The sequence below is a fragment of the Gorilla gorilla genome, chromosome 2 (assembly GCF_029281585.2).
Source record: "Gorilla gorilla gorilla isolate KB3781 chromosome 2, NHGRI_mGorGor1-v2.1_pri, whole genome shotgun sequence".
Classification (NCBI taxonomy): domain Eukaryota; kingdom Metazoa; phylum Chordata; class Mammalia; order Primates; family Hominidae; genus Gorilla; species Gorilla gorilla.
The window spans coordinates 5,850,413-5,873,419 of record NC_086017.1 but is presented as its reverse complement, the minus strand read 5'-3'; positions in this window follow the sequence as shown (position 1 = coordinate 5,873,419).

The following is a 23,007-nucleotide window of genomic DNA, read 5'->3' as shown; positions in this document are numbered from 1 at the left end:
TTTATAAAGATAGCTGTGAAGATATTTCCATGTTTATACAGATAGCGGTGTAGATATTTCCATGTTTATACAGACAGCAGTGCAGATATTTCCATGTTTATAGAGATAGTGGTGTAGATAATTTCAATTTTATACAGATAGCAGCGTAGATATTTCCAAGTTCATACAGATAGCGGTGTAGATATTTCCACGTTTATAGACATGGCAGTGTAGATATTTCCATGTTCATACAGATGGCGGTGTAGATATTTCCATGTTTTTAGATATGGCGTTGTAGATATTTTCACGTTTACAGAGATGGCGGTGGAGATATTTCCATGTTTACAAAGATAGCGGTGCAGACATTTCCATGTTTACACAGATAGCGGTGTGGATATTTCCATGTTTATGCAGATAGCGGTGTAGATATTTCCATGTTTATACAGATAGCGGTGCGGATATTTCATGTTTATACAGATATTTGGGCAGATATTTCCATGTTTAAACAGATAGCGGTGTAGATATTTCCATCTTAATACAGATGGCGGTGTAGATATGTCCATGTTCGTACAGATGGCGGTGTAGATATTTCCATGTTCATACAGATGGCGGTGTAGATATTTCGAAGTTTATAGAGATAGCGCTGTAGTTATTTCCATATTTATAGAGAAATCTGTGTAGATATTTCCATGTATATGCAGATAGCTATGTAGATATTTCCATGTTCATGTAGATAGCGGTGTAGATATTTCCATGTTCATCCAGATGCCGGTGTAGATATATCCATGTTCATACAGATGGCGGTGAAGAGATTTCCATGTTCATACAGATGGCGGTGTAGATATTTCCATGTTCATACACATGGCGCTGTAGATATTTCCATGTTCATAGAGATGGCGGTGTAGATATTTCCATGTTCATACAAATGGCGCTGTAGATATTTCCATGTTCATAGAGATGGCGGTGTAGATATTTCCATGTTCATACAAATGGCGGTGTAGATATTTCCATGTTCATACAGAGGACGGTGTAGATATTTCCATGTTTATAGGGATGGCGGTGTAGATATTTTCATGTTTACAGAGATGGCAGTGTAGATATTTCCATATTTACACAGATAGCGGTGTAGACATTTCCATGTTTACACAGATAGCGGTGTGGATATTTCCATATTTATGCAGATAGCAGTGTAGATATTTCCATGTTTATACAGATAGCGGTGCGGATATTTCCATGTTTATTCAGGTAGCGGTGCGGATATTTCCATGTTTATACAGATAGTTGGGCAGATATTTCCATGTTTATGCAGATAGCGGTGTAGATATTTCCATCTTAATACAGATGGCGGTGTAGATATGTCCATGTTTGTACAGATGGCGGTGTAGGTATTTCCATGTTAATACAGATGGCGGTGTAGATATTTCGATGTTTATAGAGATAGCGCTGTAGTTATTTCCATATTTATGGAGAAATCTGTGTAGATATTTCCATGTATATTAAGATAGCTGTGTATATATTTCCATGTTCGTGCAGATAGCAGTGTAGATATTTCCATGTTCATCCAGATGCTAGTGTACATATATCCATGTTCATACAGATGGCGGTGAAGATATTTCCATGTTCATACAGATGGTGGTGTATATATTTCCATGTTCATACAGATGGTGGTGTAGATCTTTCCATGTTCATACAAATGGCGGTGTAGATAGTTCCATGTTCATAGAGATGGCGGTGTAGATATTTCCATGTTCATACAAATGGCGGTGTAGATATTTTCATGTTCATACAGATGGCGGTGTAGATATTTCATGTTCGCACAGATGGCAGTGTACATATTTCCATGTTCATACAGGTGGCGGTGTAGATATTTCCATGTTTATACAGATAGCAGTGTAGTTATTTCCATGTTTATAGATTTAGCAGTGTAGCTATTTCCATTGATATACAGATAGCTGTGTAGATATTTGCATGTTCATACAGATGGCGGTGTAGATATTTCGAAGTTTATAGAGTTAGCGCTGTAGTTATTTCCATATTTATAGAGAAATCTGTGTAGATATTTCCATGTATATGCAGATAGGTGTGAAGATATTTCCATGTTCATGCAGATAGCGGTGTAGATATTTCCATCTTCATCCAGATGCCGGTGTAGATATATCCATGTTCATACAGATTGCGGTGAAGATATTTCCATGTTCATACAGATGGCGGTGTAGATATTTCCATGTTCATACACATGGCGGTGTAGATATTTCCATGTTCATACAAATGGCCGTGTAGATATTTCCGTGTTCATAGAGATGGCAGTGTAGATATTTCCATGTGTATACACATAGCAGTGTAGTTATTTCCATGTTTATAGAGATAGCAGTGTAGATATTTCCATTGATATTCAGATATCTGTGTAGATATTTGCATGTTCATACAGATAGCGGTGTAGATATTTCCATGTTCATACTGATAGCGGTGTAGATATTTCCATGTTCATACTGTTAGCGGTGTAGATATTTCCATGTTCATACAGATGGCGGTGTAGATATTTCCATGTTCATATAGATGGCGGTGTAGATATTTACATGTTCATACAGATGGCGGTGTAGATATTTCCATGTTCGTACGGATGGCAGTGTAGATATTTCCATGTTCATACAGGTGGCGGTGTAGATATTCCCACGTTTTTACAGATAGCTGTGTAGTTATTTCCATGTTTCTACAGATAGCAGTGTAGATATTTCCATGTTTATAGAGATAGTGGTGTAGATAATTTCAATTTTATACAGATAGCAGTGTAGATATTTCCAAGTTCATACAGATAGCGGTGTAGATATTTCCACGTTTATAGAGATGGCGGTGTAGATATTTCCACGTTTATAGAGATGGCGGTGTAGATATTTCCATGTTCATACAGATAGCGGTGTAGATATTTCCATGTTTTTAGAGATGGCGGTGTAGATATTTTCACGTTTACACAGATGGCGGTGGAGATATTTCCATGTTTACACAGATAGCGGTGCAGACATTTCCATGTTTACACAGATAGCGGTGTGGATATTTCCATGTTTATGCAGATAGCGGTGTAGATATTTCCATGTTTATACAGATAGCGCTGTAGATATTTCCATTTTAATACAGATGGCGGTGTAGATATGTCCATGTACGTACAGATGGCCGTGTAGATATTTCCATCTTCATACAGATGGCGGTGTAGATATTTCCATGTTCATATAGATAGCGGTGCAGATATTTCCATCTTCATCCAGATGCCGGTGTAGATATATCCATGTTCATACAGATGGCGGTGAAGATATTTCCATGTTCATAGAGATGGCGGTGTACATATTTCCATGTTCATACAAATGGCGTTCTAGATATTTCCATGTTCATAGAGATGGCGGTGTAGATATTTCATTGTTTGTACAGATAGCAGTGTAGTTATTTCCATGTTTATAGAGATAGCTGTGTAGATATTTCCATGTTCATACAGATAGCGGTGCAGATATTTCCATCTTCATCCAGATGCCGGTGTAGATATATCCATGTTCATACAGATGGCGGTGTAGATATTTCCATGTTCATAGAGATGGCGGTGTAGATATTTCCATGTTCATACAAATGGCGTTGTAGATATTTCCATGTTCATAGAGATGGCGGTGTAGATATTTCATAGTTTGTACAGATAGCAGTGTAGTTATTTCCATGTTTATAGAGATAGCAGTGTAGATATTTCCATTGATATACAGATAGCTGTGTAGATATTTGCATGTTCATACAGATAGCGGTGTAGATATTTCCATCCTCATACAGATAGCGGTGTAGATATTTCCATGTTCATACAGATAGCGGTGTAGATATTTCCATGTTCATACAGATAGCCTTGTAGATATTTCCATGTTCATACAGTTAGCGGTGTAGCTATTTCCATGTTCATACACATGGCGGTGTAGATATTTACATGTTCATACAGATGGCGGTGTAGATATTTCCATGTTCGTACAGAAGGCGGTGTAGATATTTCCATGTTCATAGAGATGGCGGTGTAGATATTTCCATGTTTCTGCAGATAGCGGTATAGGTATTTCCATGTTTATACAGATGGTGGTGTAGATATTTCCATGTTTATAGAGATGGCGGTCTAGATATTTCCATGTTTATAGAGATAGTTGTGTAGTTATTTCCAAGTTTATAGAGACAGCGTTGTAGATATTTACATGTTTATAAAGATAGCGGTGAAGATATTTCCATGTTTATACAGATAGCGGTGTAGATATTTCCATGTTTATACAGACAGCAGTGCAGATATTTCCATGTTTATAGAGATAGTGGTGTAGATAATTTCAAATTTATACAGATAGCAGCGTAGATATTTCCAAGTTCATACAGATAGCGGTGTAGATATTTCCACGTTTATAGAGATGGCGGTGTAGATATTTCCATGTTCATACAGATGGCGGTGTAGATATTTCCATGTTTTTAGATATGGCGTTGTAGATATTTTCACGTTTACAGAGATGGCGGTGGAGATATTTCCATGTTTACAAAGATAGCGGTGCAGACATTTCCATGTTTACACAGATAGCGGTGTGGATATTTCCATGTTTATGCAGATAGCGGTGTAGATATTTCCATGTTTATACAGATAGCGGTGCGGATATTTCATGTTTATGCAGATATTTGGGCAGATATTTCCATGTTTAAACAGATAGCGGTGTAGATATTTCCATCTTAATACAGATGGCGGTGTAGATATGTCCATGTTCGTACAGATGGCGGTGTAGATATTTCCATGTTCATACAGATGGCGGTGTAGATATTTCGAAGTTTATAGAGATAGCGCTGTAGTTATTTCCATATTTATAGAGAAATCTGTGTAGATATTTCCATGTATATGCAGATAGCTATGTAGATATTTCCATGTTCATGCAGATAGCGGTGTAGATATTTCCATGTTCTTCCAGATGCCGGTGTAGATATATCCATGTTCATACAGATGGCGGTGAAGATACTTCCATGTTCATACAGATGGCGGTGTAGATATTTCCATGTTCATACACATGGCGGTGTAGATATTTCCATGTTCATAGAGATGGCGGTGTAGATATTTCCATGTTCATACAAATGGCGGTATAGATATTTCCATGTTCATAGAGATGGCGGTGTAGATATTTCCATGTTTATACAGATAGCAGTGTAGTTATTTCCATGTTTATAGAGATAGCAGTGTAGATATTTCCGTTGATATACAGATAGCTGTGTAGATATTTGCATGTTCATACAGATAGCGGTGTAGATATTTCCATGTTCGTACAGATAGCGGTGTAGATTTTTCCATGTTCATACAGATAGCGGTGTAGATATTTCCATGTTCATACAGATAGCGGTGTAGATATTTCCATGTTCATACAGATAGCGATGTAGATATTTCCATGGTCATACAGTTAGCGGTTTAGATATTTCCATGTCCATAGAGATGGCCGTGTAGATATTTACATGTTCATACAGATGGCGGTGTAGATATTTCCATGTTCGTACAGATGGCCGTGTAGATATTTCCATGTTCTTAGAGATGGCGGTGTAGATATTTCTAAGTTTATAGAGATAGCACTGTAGTTATTTCCATATTTATAGAGAAATCTTTGTAGATATTTCCATGTATATGCAGATAGCTGTGTAGATATTTCCATGTTCATGCAGATAGCGGTGTAGATATTTCCATGTTCATCCAGATGGCTGTGTAGATATTTCCATGTTCATACACAAGGCGGTGTAGATATTTCCATGTTCATAGAGATGGCGGTGTAGATATTTCCATGTTCCTACAAATGGTGGTGTAGATATTTCCGTGTTCATAGAGATGGCAGTGTAGATATTTCCATGTTTATACACGCAGCAGTGTAGTTATTTCCATGTTTATAGAGATAGCAGTGTAGATATTTCCATTGATATACAGATAGCTGTGTAGATATTTGCATGTTCATAGATATAGCGGTATAGATATTTCCATGTTCATACAGATAGCGGTGTAGATATTTCCATGTTCATACAGATGGCGGTGTAGATATTTACATGTTCATAGAGATGGCGGTGTAGATATTTACATTTTTATGCAGATAGCGGTATGGATATTTCCATGTTTATACAGATGGTGGTGTAGATATTTCCATGTATATAGAGATGGCGGTCTAGATATTTCCTTGTTTATAGAGATAGTGGTGTAGTTATTTCCAAGTTTATAGAGACAGCGTTGTAGATATTTCCATGTTTATACAGATAGCGGTGAGGATATTTCCATGTTTATACAGATAGCGGTGTAGGTAGTCCATGTTTATACAGATAGCAGTGTAGATACTTCCGTGTTTATAGACATAGTGGTGTAGATAATTCCAATTTTATACAGATAGCAGTGTAGATAATTCCAAGTTCATACAGATAGCGGTGTAGATATTTCCTCGTTTATAGAGATGGCATAGTAGATATTTCCGTGTTCATACAGATGACGGTGTAGATATTTCCATGTTTATAGAGATGGCGGTGTAGATATTTTCATGTTTACACAGATGGCGGTGTAGATATTTCCATGTTTACACAGATAGCGGTGAGGACATTTCCATGTTTACACAGATAGCGGTGTGGATATTTCCAAGTTTATGCAGATAGCGGTGTAGATATTTCCATGTTTATACAGATAGCGGTGCGGATATTTCCATGTTTATGCAGATAGTGGTGCAGATATTTCCATGTTTATAAAGATAGCGGTGTAGATATTTCCAGCTTAATACAGATGTCGGTGTAGATATGTCCATGTTCGTACAGATGGCGGTGTAGATATTTCCATGTTCATCCAGATGCCGGTGAACATATTTCCATGTTCATACAGATGGCGGTGAAGATATTTCCATGTTCATACTGATGGCGGTGTAGGTATTTCCATGTTCATACAAATGGCGGTGTAGATATTTCCATGTTCATAGAGATGGCGGTGTAGATATTTCCATGTTCATACAATTGGCGGTGTAGATATTTCCATGTTCATAGAGATGTTGGTGTAGATATTTCCATGTTTATACAGATAGCAGTGTAGATATTTCCATGTTTATAGAGATACCAGTGTGGATATTTCCATTGATATACAGATAGCTGTGTAGATATTTGCAAGTTCATACAGATAGCGGTGTAGATATTTCCATGTTCATACAGATAGCGGTGTAGATATTTCCATGTTCATACAGATAGCGGTGTAGATATTTCCATGTTCATACAGATAGCGTTGTATGTATTTCCATGTTCATACAGATAGCGGTGTAGATATTTCCATGTTCATACCAATAGCGGTGTAGACATTTCCATGTTCATACATTTAGCGGTGTAGATATTTCCATGTTCATACAGATGGCGGTGAAGATATTTACATGTTCATACAGATGGCGGTGTAGATATTTCCATGTTTGAACGGATGGCAGTGTAGATATTTCCATGTTCATACAGGTGGCGGTATAGATATTTCCATGTTTATACAGATAGCAGTGTAGTTATTTCCATGTTAATAGAGATAGCTGTGTAGATATTTCCATTGATATACAGATAGCTGTGTAGATATTTGCATGTTCATACAGATAGCGGTGTAGATATTTCCATGTTCGTACAGATAGCGGTGTAGATATTTCCATGTTCCTACAGTTAGCGGTTTAGATATTTCCATGTTCATACAGATGGCGGTGTAGATATTTACATGTTCATACAGATGGCGGTGTAGATATTTCCATGTTTATACAGATAGCAGTGTAGTTATTTCCATGTTTATAGAGATAGCAGTGTAGATATTTCCATTGATATACACATAGCTGTGTAGGTATTTGCATGTTCATACTGAAAGCGGTGTAGATATTTCCATGTTCATACAGATAGCGGTGTAGATATTTCCATGTTCATACAGATAACGGTGTAGATATTTCCATATTCATACAGATAGCCGTGCAGATATGTCCATGTTCATACAGTTAGCGGTGTAGATATTTCCATGTTCATACAGTTGGCGGTGTAGATATTTACATGTTCATACAGATGGCGGTATAGATATTTCCATGTTCGTACCGATGGCGGTGTAGATATTTCCATGTTCATAGAGATGGCGGTGTAGATATTTCCATGTTTATGCAGATAGCGGTATAGATATTTCCATGTTTATACAGATGGTGGTGTAGATATTTCCATGTTTACAGAGATAGTGGTGTAGTTATTTCCAAGTTATAGAGACAGCGTTGTAGATATTTCCATCTTTATACAGATAGCGGTGAAGATATTTCCATGTTTATGCAGATAGCGGTGTAGATATTTCCATGTTTATACAGATAGCAGTGTAGATATTTCCATGTTTATAGAGATAGTGGTGTAGATAATTTCAATTTTATACAGAGAGCAGTGTAGTTATTTCCAAGTTCATACAGATATCGGTGTAGATATTTCCACGTTTATAGAGATGGCGGTGTAGATATTTCCATGTTCATACAGAGGACGGTGTAGATATTTCCATGTTTATTGGGATGGCGGTGTAGATATTTTCATGTTTACACAGATGTCGGTGTAGATATTTCCATGTTTACACAGATAGCGGTGTAGACATTTCCATGTTTACACAGATAGCGGTGTGGATATTTCCATGTTTATGCAGATAGCAGTGTAGATATTTCCATGTTAATAGAGACAGCGTTGTAGATATTTCCATGTTTATACAGATAGCCGTGAAGGTATTTCCATGTTTATACAGATAGCGGTGTAGACATTTCCATGTTTATACAGATAGCAGTGTAGATATTTCCATGTTTATAGAGATAGTGGTGTAGGTAATTTCAATTTTATACAGAGAGCAGTGTAGATATTTCCATGTTCATACAGATAGCGGTGTAGATATTTCCACGTCTATAGAGATGGCGGTGTAGATATTTCCATGTTCATACAGATGGCGGTGTAGATATTTCCATGTTTATACGGATGGCGGAGTAGAAATTTTCATGTTTACACTGCTGGCGGTGTAGATATTTCCATGTTTACACAGATGGCGGTGTAGACATGTCCATGTTTACACAGATAATGGTGTGGATATTTCCATGTTTTTGCAGATAGCAGTGTAGATATTTCCATGTTTATACAGATAGCGGTGCGGATATTTCCATGTTTATACAGATAGTTGGTCAGATATTTCCATGTTTATAGAGATAGCAGTGTAGATATTTCCATCTTAATACAGATGGCGTTGTAGATATGTCCATGATGGTACAGATGGCGGTGTAGATATTTCCATGTTCATACAGATGGCGGTGTAGATATTTCGAAGTTTATAGAGATAGCGCTGTAGTTATTTCCATATTTATAGAGAAATCTGTTTAGATATTTCCATGTATATTCAGATAGCTGTGTAGATATTTCCATGTTCATGCAGATAGCCGTGTAGATATTTCCATGTTCATCCAGATGCCGGTGCACATATATCCATGTTCATACAGATGGCGGTGAAGATATTGCCATGTTCATACAGATGTCGGTGTAGATATTTCCATGTTCATAGTGATTGCGGTGTATATATTTCCATGTTTATACAGATAGCAGTGTAGTTATTTCCATGTTTAAAGAGATAGCAGTGTAGATATTTCCAGTGATATACACATAGCTGTGTAGATATTTGCATGTTCATACAGATAACGGTGTAGATATTTCCATGTTCATACAGATAGCGGTGTAGATATTTCCATGGTCATACAGTTAGCGGTGTAGATATTTCCATGTTCATACAGATGGCGGTGTAGATATTTACATGTTCATACACATGGCGGTGTAGATATTTCCATGTTCGTACAGATGGCAGCGTAGATATTTCCATGTTCATACAGGTGGCGGTGTAGATATTTCCATGTTTATACAGATAGCAGTGTAGTTATTTCCATGTTTATAGAGATAGCTTTGTAGATATTTCCATTGATATACAGATAGCTGTGTAGATATTTGCATGTTCATACAGATAGCGGTGTAGATATTTCCATGTTCATACAGATAGCGGTTTAGATATTTCCATGTTCATACAGATAGCGGTGTAGATATTTCCATGTTCATACAGATATCGGTGTAGATATTTCCATGTTCATACAGATAGCGGTGTAGATATTTCCATGTTCCTACAGATGGCGGTGTAGATATTTCCATGTTTTTAGGGATGGCGGTGTAGATATTTTCATGCTTACACAGATGGCGGTGTAGATATTTCCATGTTTACACAGATAGCGGTGTAGACATTTCCATGTTTACACAGATGGCGGTGTGGGTATTTCCATGTTTATGCAGATAGCAGTGTAGATATTTCCATGTTTATACAGATAGCGGTGCGGATATTTCCATGTTTATACAGATAGTTGGGCAGATATTTCCATGTTTATACAGATAGCGGTGTAGATATTTCCATCTTAATACAGATGACGGTGTAGATATGTCCATGTTCGTACAGATGGCGGTGTAGATATTTCCATGTTCATACAGATGGCGGTGTAGATATTTCGAAGTTTATAGAGATAGCGCTGTAGATATTTCCACACTTATAGAGAAATCTCTGTAGATATTTCCATTTATATTCAGATAGCTGTGTAGATATCCATGTTCATGCAGATAGCGGTGTATATATTTCCATGTTCATCCAGATGCCGGTGCACATATATCCTTGTTCATACAGATGGCGATGAAGATATATCCATGTTCATACAGATGGCGGTGTTGATATTTCCATGTTCATAGAGATGGTGGTGTAGATATTTCCATGTTTATACAGATAGCGGTGAAGTTATTTCCATGTTTATAGAGATAGCAGTGTAGAAATTTCCATTGATTTAGAGATGGCGGTGTAGATATTTACATGTTCATTCAGATGGCGGTGTAGATATTTCCATGTTCATACAGATGGCGGTGTAGATATTTCTATGTTCATACAGATAGCGGTGTAGATATTTCCATGTTCATACCAATAGTGGTGTAGATATTTCCATGTTCAGTTAGCGGTGTAGATATATCCATGTTCATACAGATGGCGGTGTAGATATTTACATGTTCATACAGATGGCGTGGTAGATATTTCCATGTTCATACGGATGGAAGTGTAGATATTTCCATGTTCATACAGGTGGCGGTGTAGATATTCCCTGTTTATACAGATAGCAGTGTAGTTATTTCCATGTTTATAGAGATAGCAGTGTAGATATTTCCATTGATATACAGAAGGCTGTGTAGATATTTCCATGTTCATACATATAGCGGTGGAGATATTTCCATGTTCAAACAGATAACGGTGTAGATATTCCCATGTTCATGCAGATGGCGGTGTAGATATTTCCATGTTTATAGGGATGGCGGTGTAGATATTTTCATGCTTACACAGATGGCGGTGTAGATATTTCCATGTTTACACAGATAGCGGTGTAGGCATTTCCATGTTTACACAGATGGCGGTGTGGATATTTCCATGTTTATGCAGATAGCAGTGTAGATATTTCCATGTTTATACAGATAGCGATGCGGATATTTCCATGTTTATACAGATAGTTGGGCAGATATTTCCATGTTTATAAAGATAGCGGTGTAGATATTTCCATCTTAATACAGATGGCGGTGTAGATATGTCCATGTTCGTACAGATGGCGGTGTAGATATTTCCATGTTCATACAGATGGCGGTGTAGATATTTAGAAGTTTATAGAGATAGCGCTGTAGATATTTCCACACTTATTGAGAAATCTGTGTAGATATTTCCATGTATATTCAGATAGCTGTGTAGATATCCATGTTCATGCAGATAGCGGTGTAGATATTTCCATGGACATCCAGATGCCGGTGTACATATATCCATGTTCATACAGATGGCGATGAAGATATTTCCATGTTCATACAGATGGCGGTGTAGATATTTCCATGTTCATACAAATGGCTTTGTAGATATTTCCCTGTTCATAGAGATGGCGGTGTAGATATTTCCATGTTCATACAAATAGCGGTGTAGATATTTCCATGTTCATAGAGATGGCGGTGTAGATATTTCCATGTTTATACAGATAGCAGCGTAGTTATTTCCATGTTTATAGAGATAGCAGTGTAGATATTTCCATTGATATACAGATTGCAGTGTAGATATTTGCATGTTCATACAGATAGCAGTGTGGATATTTCCATGTTCATACAGATAGCGGTGTAGATATTTCCATGTTCATACAGATAGCGGTGTAGATATTTCCATGTTCATACAGATAGCAGTGTAGATATTTCAATTTTCATACAGATAGCGGCGTAGATATTTCCAAGTTCATATAGTTAGCGGTGTAGATATTTCCATGTTCATACAGATGGCGGTGTAGATATTTACATGTTCATACAGATGGCGGTGTAGATATTTCCATGTTCGTACGGATGGCAGTGTAGATATTTCCATGTTCATACAGGTGGCGGTGTAGATATTTCCATGTTTATACAGATAGCGGTGAAGATATTTCCATGTTTATAGAGATAGTGGTGTAGATAATTTCAATTTTTTACAGAGAGCAGTGTAGATATTTCCAAGTTCATAAAGATAGCGGTGTAGTTATTTCCACGTTTATAGAGATAGCGGTGTAGATATTTCCATGTTCATACAGATGGCGGTGTAGATATTTCCATGTTTATGGGGATGGCGGTGTAGATATTTTCATGTTTAAACAGATGGCGGTGTAGATATTTCCATGTTTACAGAGATATCGGTGTAGACATTTCCATGTTTACACAGATAGCGGTGTGGATATTTCCATGTTTTTGCAGATAGAAGTGTAGATATTTCCATGTTTATACAGATAGCGGTGCGGATATTTCCATGTATATACAGATAGTTGGGCAGATATTTCCATGTTTATACAGGTAGCGGTGTAGATATTTCCATCTTAATACAGATGGCGGTGTAGATATGTCCATGTTTGTACAGATGGCGGTGTAGATATTTCCATTTTCATACAGATGGCGGTGTAGATATTTCGAAGTTTATAGAGATAGCGCAGTAGTTATTTCCATATTTATAGAGAAATCTGTGTAGATATTTCCATGTATATTCAGATAGCTGTGTAGATATTTCCATGTTCATGCAGATAGCGGTGTAGATATTTCCATGTTCAAAAAGATGCCGGTGCACATATATCCATGTTCATACAGATGGCGGTGAAGATATTTCCATGTTCATACAGATGGCGGTGTAGATATTTCCATGTTCATACAAATGGCTGTGTAGATATTTACATGTTCATAGAGATGGCGGTGTAGATATTTCCATGTTCATACAAATGGCTGTGTAGATATTTCCATGTTCATAGAGATTGCGGAGTAGATATTTCCATGTTTATACAGATAGCGGTGTAGTTATTTCCAGGTTTATAGAGATAGCAGTGTAGAAATTTCCATTGATATAGAGATGGCGGTGTAGATATTTACATGTTCATTCAGATGTCGGTGTAGATATTTCCGTGCTCATACAGATAGCGGTGTCGATATTTCCATGTTCATACAGATAGCGGTGTAGATATTTCCATGTTCATACAGATAGCGGTGTAGATATTTCCATGTTCATACAGATAGCGGTGTAGATATTTCCATGCTCATACAGATAGCGGTACAGGTATTTCCATGTTCATACAATTAGCGGTGTAGTTATTTCCATGTTCATACAGATGGCGGTGTAGATATTTACATGTTCATACACATGGCGGTGTAGATATTTCCATGTTCGTACGGATGGCAGTGTAGATATTTCCATGTTCATACAGGTGGCGCTGTAGATATTTCCATGTTTATTCAGATAGCAGTGTAGTTATTTCCATGTTTATAGAGATAGCTGTGTAGATATTTCCATTGATATACAGATAGCTGTGTAGATATTTGCATGTTCATACAGATAGCTGTGTAGATATTTCCATGTTCGTATAGATAGCGGTGTAGATATTTCCATGTTCATACAGATAGCGGTGTAGATATTTCCATGTTCATACAGATAACGGTGTAGATATTTCCATGTTCATACAGATAGCGGTGTAGATATTTCCATGTTCATGCAGTTAGTAGTGTAGTTATTTCCATGTTCATACAGATGGCGGTGTAGATATTTACATGTTCATACCGTTGGCGGTATAGATATTTTCATGTTCGTACAGATTGCGGTGTAGATATTTCTATGTTCATAGAGATGACGGTGCAGATATTTCCATGTTTATACAGATAGCGGTGTAGTTATTTCCATGTTTATAGAGATAGCAGTGTAAAAATTTCCATTGATATAGAGATGGCGGTGTAGATATTTCCATCTTCATACAGATTGCGGTTTAGATATTTCCATGTTTATGCAGATAGCGGTATAGATATTAACATGTTTATACAGATGGTGGTGTAGATAATTCCATGTTCATACAAATAGCGGTGTAGATATTTCCATGTTCATAGAGATGGCGGTGTAGATATTTCCATGTTCATACAAATAGCGGTGTAGATATTTCCATGTTCATACCAATAGCGGTGTAGATATTTCCATGTTCAGTTAGCGGTGTAGATATTTCCATGTTCATACAGATGGCGGTGTAGATATTTCCATGTTCATAGAGATGGCGGTGTAGATATTTCCATGTTTATTCAGATAGCAGTGTAGTTATTTCCATGTTTATAGAGATAGCAGTGTAGATATTTCCATTGATATACAGATAGTTGTTTACATGTTTGCATGTTCATACAGTTAGACGTCTAGATATTTCCATGTTCATACAGATAGCGGTGTAGATATTTCCATGGTCATACAGATAGCGGTGTAGATATTTCCATGTTCATACAGATAGTGGTGTAGATATTTCCATGATCATACAGATGACGGTGTAGATATTTACATTTTCATACAGATGGCGGTGAAGATATTTCCATGTTCATACAGATGGCGGTGAAGATATTTCCATGTTCATACAGATAGCGGTGTAGACATTTCCATGTTTAAAGAGATAGCGGTGTGGATATTTCCATGTTTTTGCAGACAGAAGTGTAGATATTTCCATGTTTATACAGATAGCGGTGCGGATATTTCCATGTTTATACTGATAGTTGGGGAGATATTTCCATGTTTATACAGATAGCGGTGTTGATATTTCCATCTTAATACAGATGGCGGTGTAGATATGTCCATGTTTGTACAGATGGCGGTGTAGATATTTCCATGTTCATACAGATGGCATCGTAGATATTTCGAAGTTTATAGAGATAGCGCTGTAGTTAATTCCATATTTATAGAGAAATCTGTGTAGATATTTCCATGTATATTCAGATAGCCGTGTAGATATTTCCATGTTCATGCAGATAGCGGTGTAGATATTTCCATGTTCATTCAGATGCCGGTGCACATATATCCATGTTCATACAGATGGCGGTGAAGATATTTCCATGTTCATACAGATGGTGGTGTAGATATTTCCATGTTCATACAAATGGCGATGTAGATAATTCCATCTTCATAGGGATGGCGGTGAAGATATTTCCATGTTCATACAAATGGCGGTGTAGATATTTCCATGTTCATAGAGATGGCGGTGTAGATATTTCCATGTTTATACAGATAGCAGTGTAGTTATTTCCATGTTTATAGAGATAGCAGTGTATATATTTCCATTGATATACAGATAGCTGTTTAGATATTTGCAAGTTCATACAGATAGCGCTCTAGATATTTCTATGTTCATACAGATAGCGGTGTAGATATTTCCATGTTCATACAGATAGCGGTGTAGATATTTCCATGTTCATACAGATAGCGGTGTAGATATTTCCATGTTCATACAGTTAGCAGTGTAGATGTTTCCATGTTCATAAGATGGCGGTGTAGATATTTACATGGTCATACAGATGGTGGTGTAGATATTTCCATGTTCATACAGAGGGCGGTGTAGATATTTCCAAGTTCATACAGATAGCGGTGTAGTTATTTCCATGTTTATAGAGATAGCAGTGTAGATATTTCCATTGATATACAGTTAGCTGTTTAGATGTTTGCATGTTTGTACAGTTAGCCGTCTAGATATTTCCATGTTCATACAGATAGCGGTGTACATATTTCAATGTTCATACAGATAGCGGTGTAGATATTTCCATGTTCATACAGATAGCGGTGTAGATATTTCCATGTTCATACAGACGACGGTGTAGATATTTACATTTTCATACAGATGGCGGTGTAGATATTTCCATGTTCATACAGATGGCGGTGTAGATATTTCCATGTTCATACAGATAGCGGTGTAGACATTTCCAAGTTTACACAGATTGCGGTGTGGATATTTCCATGTTTTTGCAGACAGAAGTGTAGATATTTCCATGTTTATACAGATAGCGGTGCGGATATTTCCATGTTTATACAGATAGTTGGGCAGATATTTCCAAGTTTATACAGATAGCGGTGTTGATATTTCCATCTTAATACAGATGGCGGTGTAGATATGTCCATGTTTGTACAGATGGCGGTGTAGATATTTCCATGTTCATACAGATGGCGGTGTAGATATTTCGAAGTTTATAGAGATAGCGCTGTAGTTATTTCCATATTTATAGAGAAATCTGTGTAGATATTTCCATGTATATTCAGAGAGCTGTGTAGATATTTCCATGTTCATGCAGATAGCGGTGTAGATATTTCCATGTTCATCCAGATGCCTGTGCACATATATCCATGTTCATACAGATGGCGGTGAAGATATTTCCATGTTCATACAGATGGTGGTGTAGATATTTCCATGTTCTTACAAATGGCGATGTAGATATTTCCATGTTCATAGGGATGGCGGTGTAGATATTTCCATGTTCATACAAATGGCGGTGTAGATATTTCCATGTTCATAGAGATGGCGGTGTAGATATTTCCATGTTTATACAGATAGCAGTGTAGTTATTACCATGTTTATAGAGATAGCAGTGTAGATATTTCCATTGATATACAGATAGCTCTTTAGATATTTGCATGTTCATACAGATAGCGCTCTAGATATTTCCATGTTCATACAGATAGCGGTGTAGATATTTCCATGTTCATACAGAAAGCGGTGTAGATATTTCCATGTTCATACAGATAGCGGTGTAGATATTTCCATGTTCATTCAGATAGCCGTGTAGATATTTCCATGTTCATACAGTTAGCGGTGTAGATATTTCCATGTTCATAAGATGGCGGTGTAGATATTTACATGTTCATACAGATGGCGGTGTAGATATTTCCATGTTCATACAGAGGGCGGTGTAGATATTTCCATGTTCATACAGATAGCGGTGTAGATATTTCCATGTTCATACAGATAGCGGTGTAGATATTTCCATGTTGATACCAATAGCGGTGTAGATATTTCCATGTTCATACAGTTAGCGGTGTAGATATTTCCATGTTCATACAGATGGCGGTGTAGATTTTTCGAAGTTTATAGAGATAGCGCTGTAGATATTTCCATACTTATAGAGAAATCTGTGTAGATATTTCCATGTATATTCAGATAGCTGTGTAGATATTTCCATGTTCATGCAGATAGCGGTGTAGATATTTCCATGTTTATACAGATAGCAGGGTAGATATTTCCATGTTTATAGAGATAGTGGTGTAGATAATTTCAATTTTATACAGAGAGCAGTGTAGATATTTCCAAGTTCATTCAGATAGCGGTGTAGATATTTCCACGTTTATAGAGATGGCGGTGTAGATATTTCCATGTTCATACAGATGGCGGTGTAGATATTTCCATGTTTATGGGGATGGCGGTGTAGGTATTTTCATGTTTACACAGATGACGGGGTAGATATTTCCATGTTTACACAGATAGCGGTGTAGACATTTCCATGTTTACACAGATAGCGGTGTGGATATTTCCATGTTTTTGGAGATAGCAGTGTAGATATTTCCATGTTTATACAGATAGTGGTGCGGATATTTCCATGTTTATACAGATAGTTGGGCAGATATTTCCATGTTTATACAGACGGCGGTGTAGATATTTCCATCTTAATACAGATGCCGGTGTAGATATGTCCATGTTTGTACAGATGGCGGTGTAGATATTTCCGTGTTCATACAGATGGCAGTGTAGATATTTCGAAGTTTTTAGAGATAGCGCTGTAGATATTTCCATATTTATACAGAAATCTGTGTAGATATTTCCATGTATATTCAGATATCTGTGTAGATATATCCATGTTCATGCAGATAGCGGTGTAGATATTTCCATGTTCATCCAGATGCCGGTGTACATATATCCATGTTCATACAGATGGCGATGAAGATATTTCCATTTTCCAACAGATGGCGGTGTAGTTATTTCCATGTTCATACAAATGGCGGTGTAGATATTTCCCTGTTCCTAGAGATGGCGGTGTAGATATTTCCATGTTCATACAAATAGCGGTGTAGATATTTCCATGTTCATAGAGATGGCGGTGTAGATATTTCCATGTTTATACAGATAGCAGCGTAGTTATTTCCATGTTTATAGAGATAGCAGTGTAGATATTTCCATTGATATACAGATAGCTGTGTAGATATTTGCATGTTCATACAGATAGCGGTGTGGATATTTCCATGTTCATACAGATAGCGGTGTGGATATTTCCATGTTCATACAGATAGCGGTGTAGATATTTCCATGTTCATACAGATAGCGGTGTAGATATTTCCATGTTCATACAGATAGCGGTGTAGATATTTCCATGTTCATACAGTTAGCGGTGTAGATATTTCCATGTTCATACAGATGGCGGTGTAGATATTTACATGTTCATACACATGGCGGGGTAGATATTTCCATGTTCGTACGGATGGCAGTGTAGATATTTCCATGTTCTTACAGGTGGCGGTGTAGATATTTCCATGTTTATACAGATAGCGGTGAAGATATCTACATGTTTATACAGATAGCGGTGTAGATATTTCCATGTTTATACAGATAGCAGTGTTGATATTTCCATGTTTATAGAGATAGTGGTGTAGATAATTTCAATTTTATACAGAGAGCACTGTAGATATTTCCAAGTTCATAAAGATAGCGTTGTAGATATTTCCACGTTTATAGAGATGGCGGTGTAGACATTTCCATGTTCATACTGATGGCGGTGTAGATATTTCCATGTTTATGGGGATGGCGGTGTAGATATTTTCATGTTTACACAGATGGCGGTGTAGATATTTCCATGTTTACACAGATAGCGGTGTAGACATTTCCATGTTTACACAGATAGCGGTGTGGATATTTCCATGTTTTTGCAGATAGAAGTGTAGATATTTCCATGTTTATACAGATTGCGGTGCGGATATTTCCATGTTTATACAGATAGTTGGGGAGATATTTCCATGTTTATACAGATAGCCATGTAGATATTTCCATCTTAATACAGATGGCGGTGTAGATATGTCCATCTTTGTACAGATGGCAGTGTAGATATTTCCATGTTCATACAGGTGGCGGTGTAGATATTTCCATGTTTATTCAGATAGCAGGGTAGTTATTTCCATGTTTATAGAGATAGCAGTGTAGATATTTCCATTGATATACAGATAGCTGTTTACATATTTGGATGTTCATACAGTTAGACGTCTAGATATTTCCATGTTCATACAGATAGCGGTGTAGATATTTCCATGGTCATACAGATAGCGGTGTAGATATTTCCATGTTCATACAGATAGTGGTGTAGATATTTCCATGATCATACACATGACGGTGTAGATATTTACATGTTCATACAGATGGCGGTGAAGATATTTCCATGTTCATACAGATGGCGGTGAAGATATTTCCATGTTCATACAGATAGCGGCATAGACATTTCCATGTTTACACAGATAGCGGTGTGGATATTTCCATGTTTTTGCAGACAGAAGTGTAGATATTTCCATGTTTATACAGATAGCGATGCGGATATTTCCATGTTTATACTGATAGTTGGGGAGATATTTCCATGTTTATACAGATAGCGGTGTTGATATTTCCATCTTAATACAGATGGCGGTGTAGATATGTCCATGTTTGTACAGATGGCGGTGTAGATATTTCCATGTTCATACAGATGGCATTGTAGATATTTCGAAGTTTATAGAGATAGCGCTGTAGTTAATTCCATATTTATAGAGAAATCTGTGTAGATATTTCCATGTATATTCAGATAGCTGTGTAGATATTTCCATGTTCAAGCAGATAGCGGTGTAGATATTTCCATGTTCATCCAGATGCCGGTGCACATATATCCATGTTCATACAGATGGCGGTGAAGATATTTCCATGTTCATACAGATGGTGGTGTAGATATTTCCATGCTCATACAAATGGCGATGTAGATATTTCCATGTTCATAGAGATGGCGATGTAGATATTTCCATGTTCATACAAATGGCGGTGTAGATATTTCCATGTTTATACAGATAGCAGTGTAGTTATTTCCATGTTTATAGAGATAGCAGTGTAGATATTTCCATTGATATACAGATAGCTGTTTAGATATTTGCATGTTCATACAGATATCAGTCTAGATATTTGCATGTTCATACAGATAGCGGTGTAGATATTTCCATGTTCATACAGATAGCGGTGTAGATATTTCCATGTTCATACAGATAGCGGTGTAGATATTTCCATGCTCATACAGATGGCGGTGTAGATATTTCCACGTTCATACAGATGGCGGTGTAGATATTTCCATGTTCATAGAGATGGCGGTGTAGAGATTTCCATGTTTATACAGATAGCAGTGTAGTTATTTCCATGTTTATAGAGATAGCAGTGTAGATATTTCCATTGATATACAGATAGCTGTTTAGATATTTGCATGTTTGTACAGTTAGCCGTCTAGATATTTCCATGTTCATACAGATAGCGGTGTACATATTTCCATGTTCATACAGATAGCGGTGTAGATATTTCCATGTTCATACAGATAGCGTTGTAGATATTTCCATTTTCATACAGATGACGGTGTAGATATTTACATTTTCATACAGATGGCGGTGTAGATATTTCCATGTTCATACAGATGGCGGTGTAGATATTTCCATGTTCATACAGATAGCGGTGTAGACCTTTCCATGTTTACACAGATAGCGGAGTGGATATTTCCATGTTTTTGCAGACAGAAGTGTAGATATTTCCATGTTTATACAGATAGCGGTGCGGATATTTCCATGTTTATACAGATAGTTGGGGAGATATTTCCATGTTTATACAGATAGCGGTGTTGATATTTCCATCTTAATACAGATGGCGGTGTAGATATGTCCATGTTTGTACAGATGGCGGTGTAGATATTTCCATGTTCATACAGATGGCATTGTAGATATTTCGAAGTTTATAGAGATAGCGCTGTAGTTAATTCCATATTTATAGAGAAATCTGTGTAGATATTTCCATGTATATTCAGATAGCTGTGTAGATATTTCCATGTTCAAGCAGATAGCGGTGTAGATATTTCCATGTTCATCCAGATGCCGGTGCACATATATCCATGTTCATACAGATGGCGGTGAAGATATTTCCATGTTCATACAGATGGTGGTGTACATATTTCCATGCTCATACAAATGGCGATGTAGATATTTCCATGTTCATAGAGATGGCGGTGTAGATATTTCCACGTTCATACAAATGGCGGTGTAGATATTTCCATGTTTATACAGATAGCAGTGTAGTTATTTCCATGTTTATAGAGATAGCAGTGTAGATATTTCCATTGATATACAGATAGCTGTTTAGATATTTGCATGTTCCTACAGATAGCAGTGTAGATATTTCCATTGATATACAGATAGCTGTTTAGATATTTCCATGTTCCTACAGATGGCGGTGTAGATATTTCCATGTTAACACAGATAGCGGTGTAGACATTTCCATGTTTACACAGATAGCGGTGTGGATATTTCCATGTTTTTGCAGATAGCAGTGTAGATATTTCCAAGTTTATACAGAGAGTGGTGCGGATATTTCCATGTTTATACAGATAGTTGGGCAGATATTTCCATGTTTATACAGATAGCGGTGTAGATATTTCCATCTTAATACAGATGGCGGTGTAGATATGTCCATGTTCGTACAGATGGCGGTGTAGATATTTCCATGTTCATACAGATGGCGGTGAAGATACTTCGAAGTTTATAGAGATAACGCTGTAGTTATTTCCATATTTATAGAGAAATCCGTGTAGATATTTCCATGTATATTCAGATAGCTGTGTAGATATTTCCATGTTCATCCAGATGCCGGTGCACATATATCCATGTTCATAAAGATGGCGGTGAAGATATTTCCATGTTCATACAGATGGCGGTGTAGATATTTCCATGTTCATACAAATGGCTGTGTAGATATTTACATGTTCATAGTGATGGCAGTGTAGATATTTCCATGTTCATACAAATGGCGGTGTAGATATTTCCATGTTCATAGAGATTGCGGTGTATATATTTCCATGTTTATACTGATAGCAGTGTAGTTATTTCCATGTTTATAGAGATAGCAGTGTAGGTATTTCCATTGATATATAGATAGCTGTGTAGATATTTGCATTTTCATACAGATAGCGGTGTAGATATTTCCATGTTCATACAGATAGCAGTGTAGGTATTTCCATGTTCATACAGATAGCGGTGTAGATATTTACATGTTCCTACAGATGGCGGTGTAGATATTTCCATGTTTTTAGTGATGGCGGTGTAGGTATTTTCATGCTTACACAGATGGCGGTGTAGATATTTCCATGTTTACACAGATAGCTGTGTAGACATTTCCATGTTTACACAGATGGCGGTGTGGGTATTTCCATGTTTATGCAGATAGCAGTGTAGATATTTCCATGTTTATACAGATAGCGGTGCGGATATTTCCATGTTTATACAGATATTTGTTCAGATATTTCCATGTTTGTACAGATAGCAGTGTAGATATTTCCATCTTAATACTGATGACGGTGTAGATATGTCCATGTTCGTACAGATGGCGGTGT